This window comes from Prunus mume, linkage group LG8 (genome assembly GCF_029339155.1).
Source record: "Prunus mume cultivar Tortuosa linkage group LG8, ASM2933915v1, whole genome shotgun sequence".
Lineage (NCBI taxonomy): Eukaryota > Viridiplantae > Streptophyta > Magnoliopsida > Rosales > Rosaceae > Prunus > Prunus mume.
The window spans coordinates 286,847-293,714 of record NC_142705.1 but is presented as its reverse complement, the minus strand read 5'-3'; the positions used below and the strand labels follow the sequence as shown (position 1 = coordinate 293,714).

At 47.6% G+C, this 6,868-nt stretch overlaps 1 non-coding gene across 1 annotated transcript; it reads left to right on the top strand.

The window, feature by feature from the left end:
* Window positions 1-4,029: 4,029 nt before the first annotated feature.
* TRNAG-GCC (transfer RNA glycine (anticodon GCC)) lies at window positions 4,030-4,101 on the top strand. The gene has a single exon. It is a non-coding gene; the product is annotated as a tRNA-Gly (tRNA).
* Window positions 4,102-6,868: the final 2,767 nt, after the last annotated feature.

Below are 6,868 nucleotides of genomic sequence, written 5' to 3'. Positions count from 1 at the left end.
CCACTAGCCATGGCTTGGCCTAACCTTTGGCTCTGATACCACTTGTCACGGCGCTAAAAGTCCTTCAAGCCCACAAACCGCGGCACCCTGCTAACGGTCCGCTGTAGCAGAGTAAGCTGAAAAGCCCTATATATTCTATTAGTAAAGCCTAAACGTCCTTATTGAAAGCGCTAACGAGCAAGAAAACGGATGCGCTAACACGCAATGGCTTTCGCGCAGCTCAATCCCTTGCTTTGTTCTATAGTAAGGGGCCTTTTCTTGCGGTGCGCAGGAACGCCCAACCTATACAAGGGGGTTCCGCCTTCATTTGGTCGTGCTGCTATGATGTAACGTGCAGTCGTCCCGAGGCAGCAGGATTATGGTAAAGGGCCCCCTCTTTTCTCTCCCTTAAAGTCCTTTATAGATTTAGAGTCGGGAATAGAGCTGTGGCTTATTCGGCGCTATATCACAATTCATTAATTCTCGGGCATAGCTGTTCACGAAACGTGGCATGGGACATCTGTCGGCGGCGGGAGTCTTACATCTGAGCGAGGGGTCAGACCAATCCCATTCATCCTGGTCCGATCCGAACGGATCTTGTTGAATGAATTGATCCATTGTTGTATGCCCTACTTCTTATTAGTTTCTTTTTTCCTACTCGGACCCGCCGTGCTTCCTTTGACTACTCCTGAGATATAGTGGAAACTTTTTGTTATGGTGGAGAGTGGGGAGTGAAAACACCAATGCCGCAGAGAACGACCGCATGAATCGGAATCCACTTATATTAAGACAGACGACCGAGAAAAAAGGCTTCACGTTCTCCAAGTGGTTGATCTTAGCGTGCTAGCCGCTGCTTCATTTCGTATAGTGATAACGCTTTCTCTTTCTTAACGCTCCGCCCCCCCCCCCCCCTTGTATAGTAAGGGGAACTCTGGTTGCGCGGCTTTCTCTTATATGGGTCTATTTTCTCTGACTTGACTCAGCTTGACCTACTTGACTCAGCGGTTAGAGTATCGCTTTCATACGGCGAGAGTCATTGGTTCAAATCCAATAGTAGGTAAAACCGGCCGAAACCCCCTGCTTTTGCCAGCATGACAGCAAGCACGGACTGGCAGCAAGGAGTCAACTGAATGACCAAAGCATCGGTTGCTTCCACTTGTGGCCTTCTTCGACCGCCTTGCTTAGCGCAAGCACCAAGCAAGTAACCCCCCCCTCTCTTCTTCTCTTCATGTATGTGGGCTGCCTGCCCGTCCCGAATAGACGAACAGGAACAAGCTGAAGAAAGGCGCGAGAGAGAGAGTGGAGTGATCTCAAAGAGTTTTCTATTTTCATATTTTAAACTTTACTTATACTTATTTATATTTTATATTATATATAATAGTTTTTCGAATCAAACTATATGTCTTTCTCATTTGCTGCCACTCAACAACAGCAGGTCTCAGCTCTACACATTCCTAGAAATTTTGTCTTTCTTTCAGTTAAAGATTGTTATCATCTGGTATGAGAGCCCAGCTTGTGCGGATATGGTAGCGATACAATCTTCTGGATCTATAGTTGCTGATATGATTACTGCATTAACGCATACGATTGTCAAGTATCGCAAAATGGAACCTCTAAACGTAGATGTTTGGAAGATGAGAATGCAGTTGCTTCTCAAAGAACAGGATCTTTTTTTTTCATTCTTGAGAAAAGAGAAGCCCGCAGATCTGGCGCTAATGGCTTCTTCAATCAAGTTGATGTTGTTGTAGCCAAACAACAAAAGAAAGCATATGAACAGCATCCATAGTTGTAGACAGTAAAAAAAGTTATTCTTCGAAGCTGTGCTAATGGTGGTCAAGGATAAGGTACTAGTTTCAGTGGGAGACATTGAGTCTGCATGAGAAATCCGGGAGACTCCACAGAGAATGTATGAGTCAGTGACAATGGTAAACATGAAGTTTCTTCGGCAACGGTTTTTTCCAAGCAAGATGCAAGAGGGGACGAGCGTGTCTCAGCACTTAGACAAGATGGAGAAGATTAAAAAAGAATTTGTAGCAGTGAGAGTAAAAATGACTGATCGTGATCAGTGACCGGGAAGTCTGCTGAAGTCGTTTGAGTCTTTGACAACCACTCTCTCCCGTGAAACTCCTCCTTTAACTATGATTGATCTGACCATTTTCTTTAGGCAGAAGCTGAAAAGAAATTTGAACAGCAGTCTGAAAAGACTAATGCTGCGCAAAAGAATATGTTTCAAAAGAAGAAAAAGCACAAAGTGAGCGCGGAAGGACCTGAAAAACATAGAGTGGTCCTGCAAGAAGAAAGGTCACTTGAGTTTTGAGTTCCCATAAAAGAAGGGCAAAGGGAAAAAGCCATGATGATCAGGAAAAGGTAGTGTTGGTCACTACTATGGCCCTGTTTGCCAACATTTCAGATAGTTGGTGGATCGGGTCCTCACATCATATTTTCTTCCGAAAGGTAGTTTACTTGCTTACTTGTTAGAGTAAGGGGCTGCTTCTTAGCGCTCCAGGAAATTAGATTCCGACCAAGAACAAAAGCCCGGGGTAGAGCGTCGGTCGTCAGGGCAGCCTGCCTTTATTTATTTATTTTTTCGGATAACGCGGCACCTGGAGATATAGGCGTAGCGCAGGGCAGGATGGACGAGATAAGAATTAAAAAGTATACCTTGTTTGGGTTAGGGGGAGTCCAGAGGTGGAGCGAGATACCTCCATGCCGAGAAAGTAATGCGGCGGATGAAAGAGACAAATTGGTTGCCAAGCTACCTTGATGAAATCAAATAAAAGAGAAGAATCATTCCCGGTGAGAATGTTGTCGTCAACGTGTATAAAAGAAGGATGAGGCAACGACCGTGACGTCGGCGAACAAACATGGAAGAATCCGCACGGCTACAGTGGTAAAAAATGAAGCAGTGAGAAACGAGCTAAATTTATGAAACCAGGCCCCTTCTTAGCTCTTGGTGCCTGCTTTAGCTTGTCGGGGGCCGTAACGTAAATCGCTTTCTTGAGCTTGCATACCATACCAAGCCTAGGAGAAGAGAAGCCTGGAGTTGGAGGAGGCTGAATAGAAACTTATTCTTCGACTCAATATTCTTGAAGGTAGTTTACTTGCTTAGTGTGAAGCGCTAAGGATACATCGAGTCTCTTGGATTTCACGGCATAGCATCTATACCTGGACTGAGCATATCCAAGAAAGACACAAGGGGTTGACTTACTCTAACAAGTAAGCAAGTAAACTACCTTGGGGACAATTTTTCTCTTAACTGCGCAGGCAAAACACGTGCATCCAAACACTCGCGCCTATAGGATGGTGCTGCCCCAGTAAGAAGTTCGTGAGGTGCCGCTGCATCTTATTCCCCCCCCAAAAAAAAAAGGGGGGGGGGAATAAGATGCCCCGTCCCTTCTTTATGCACATTCATATACATAGCCAGACACAAAGGTGTACAATCCGGTCAAAATCTGTGGTCCTTTAAGTGCATTCACTGCAGGTTCTCTTACTTGCTCTAGTGGCTGGCAAACGCCAACCGAGAGGGGAGAACGAATGGCTCAGGAATCGACTGGTTCCGAGCGGACTCGCGGAGCTGCTGCTTGGATTATCGTAGAATAAGAGGAGCCGTCTTAGGAAATGACTTAACTTAAAAGACAGACGCCGCCGCTGCGAGGCGAGGGAGTCGCTTGTCTGGTCTTGCGGTGCACTCACTCCCGTTACGAGAATGAAATCACGCCCCACCCAGCTCGAGACCAAGACTCCTTACAACTCGCACCAAAAGCAGCACTGAGCGGCCGGAGATTGATTGAAAGGGCAGCCCAGCCCCTTCCCTTTCATTTTATTATTGTGATCAAGAGCACACACTGGACCTGACCCACTAATCATCATCTCATCTGGCGCGAAGCAAAAAAGGGAGGGCCCTTCCTTCCCAGCCCAACCCCTAGCCGCCTACCTACTCATGCTCGTAGCTCGATCGGAAGTCAAGAGTGTGGCCGGCGGAAAAACAGAAGTCGTCCGTATCAAGTGATACGTGAATTGCTCAGTAGTGCTTCGCCACTACCGTAGCTGGCGGAAATAGCTTAATGGTAGAGCATAGCCTTGCCAAGGCTGAGGTTGAGGGTTCAAGTCCCTCCTTCCGCTCCCGGCTTCGTCATTTAGTGGTAACGAGTGGAGTGCATAAGCCCCTTTAGAGATAGGGGCGAGCAGCAAGCAGCCCCTTGTATAGGGTTCCAAACCTATCTTACTAATAATAAGAAAGGGGCAAGCCAAAACCTACTCCTAACAAGTTGCTGGCTTTTCAGCCGTTGCGCGCTAGCGTTTTACCTTACTAGTAAAGGGGCTGCAGGTTGTAGCGCGCAGTGTGCTAGTGAATAGGAAAAGCGGATTGAGATTACTAATGACGGATGGAGACACCGAAGGTGATAGAACATGTTCGGTGCCTCGCTCTTGTCTCCTTCGCCGGAGACTGCAAATGATGGGAATCCTATCGATAAAGAAGAGGCATAGGCATCGCCTCTCGATCCAATCCGCCTTCCCCGGCCTCCCCAACACACTCTTGATACGAAAAAAACCTCCCGCCATAGAGAAGAAAGAGATCTAAAGTCCGGTCCCCTCGATCACCCTTCCCTTGAACCGGAACTGGTCGAGAGAGATGAACCCGCACCACGTTTTATAACCTTCGAACCGAAACCCCCAACTAGAGATGGAATTCCAGAACCTAAACAACTCCGTTGAGAGCTCCGTGACCGGTTCAAGGGAAGGTCCACCAATGATTGATAGGCCCCCCCCTATACGTCTCTTGATCTCTCATTCCACTAATTCGTTGTTACTGATTCATTCAAGGCATAGACTCCCCACTTCTTTGTCTTATTAGCGCAGGTGCTCGTCAACGATGAAAGCCGCTGAGCTTAAGACTCGAGTTGAGAAAGAGGGCTAGGCCGGGGGGGCTTTCCGGGACTGGGGAAGACGGGTGGATTATAGAGCTAGGGGCGGATCGAAGGTTTGCCCGTTGGGATTGGGCATGGACGAGCGGCATGAAAAAATGAAAAAAAAACTTCTCCCATCGCATCATTAACCGGTGTAGGATTAAAGATCAGGTCCAGGATTCGAGGCAAATCAACCTCCCCTCTCATCTCAGGGTGAGGCAAGGAATTCAATGTTCGTTGTTCAATATCTCGGCTGCTCAAGAAGTTGGACTAGCAGCTCCTCCGACCCGGAGTGGATTCTAGGGGAAGGGCAGAGCCTCACCTTGCAGTAGGAAGGTGGTCGTTGCTGGGACGGGTTCAAACAGGACTGAAGGGAGGATAAATTCAATACTCCGATCTTACTGGGGATTCATCACTGGCTAGGGCTTTCGAATCAAAGCATGGGCATCTGCAACTAAGAGGGAGCAGTAGATCGTCGATTGAAGAGCCAGGTCAGTAAACTTCTATTGATTATTGATTCGACTAGAGGGACTCCTAGCAACAAACTTGTATGAAGGGCCCCCCGTGGAGATGCAGGAGCCGCCAGCCGGATCGACCAATAAATGATAGGCCAGAGGGATGGGCTCATTCGACTAATTAGTGATCCCTGGCCCTACCTAACAAGGGGATGTCCCTGAAATAGGGGATCGGTTGATCGGAAAGCTCGGGCAATAAATAGTAGGACATTCCATAAAAAAATTTCTGATCCGCTAGCTGGTGGTCCTCTCAAATCCCATTTTTTCATCGGGGTGAATTCTAAGGTTCCTTATTCCGGTTGTAAAGTGGAAGAGGAGGGAGAATGGGCACAGCCCCACCAGCAGCCCGCGTTTTCGACCCGAAAGGAATTTCAAATTAAACAGGAATCTGTGTTCACTATCTATGGAGTGGGGTGACTATCCTTAATCTCCTCTTCCCGGCCCCCTTTCTTTTTTGCCCTTTTTTCCTTGGCAGGAGAATCCATTTCTTTTCTTGTATTGTTTATTATGATTGATCTGTAGTTCAAGGGCACTCTTCTTAATCCGAGTTTGAGATGGAATAAGACCCAGACGTGGAGTCCCGGTCCGCCGGGAAGGGATTTTTTCTATTGATTTTTTACTCCCTTCTGGCCTTACCCTTAGGGTTCTTCTCTTTCCCCACGAGGGAAAAGCCCTTTCCAGACGGAGTAGTGCATTTCTGTCTTGAAAGCCCGCCCTACAGATAGAAGTTCCTATCTCTACTGCCTATCCAACCCGAAGACTCTTATTCGTGGTGGAGTGCTTCGAGTAGGATCCGGTTCCCTCCCAGCAGTTAAACTCCTTCCTGGCCCGGCTCACCTGCCTCTGAAGCTGGAATGCCTTTATAGAGGAGGCTACCCGAGGAATCGAAAAGTTTGAAGTGGGATGTGGAATGTGATTGGTGATGGATGGTGGTTATGAAATCAGTTCTGCATCAGATGATGAGCCCATGCGAAAACTTTATCTTTTATTGGCGCAGGTAGGCTATTAGATTGAGTTGAAAGCCTACCAACGCATAAAGGTTCCGATTCGAGCGAGAGCCCGAACGGGGGGGGGGCGCGAACCTCTTGATCGAAAGCTCCACTGTTCTGAATAATGAGAAAGAGGAAGAGTCACTAAGACAAGAGCTAGGTAAGCAAGCAAGAAGGAGAGGCTAGAAAAGGCGAGGCAAGGGGCTCTCCATCTCTAGGAAGATTGTGTCCAGGATCTGGTAATCTAAGCCTTGCTTCTTCTGGTCGGCTCGTATTAGCCCGTGCTTTATTACAGGTAGTCATTCCTCCCGTTCCTTTAGTCTTTTCAATGGTACTTGAATCTTAAGTCGCGGTCATGTCTCGCCCCCCCAGTATAGTGACCGGTTCCATGTTTCCCCCGAATTTCATCAGTTCCAGGCTCAAGTGCCTGCTCATCCATCTTCATTCCAAAGGCGAACATTTCCTTGAGTGACTGTAA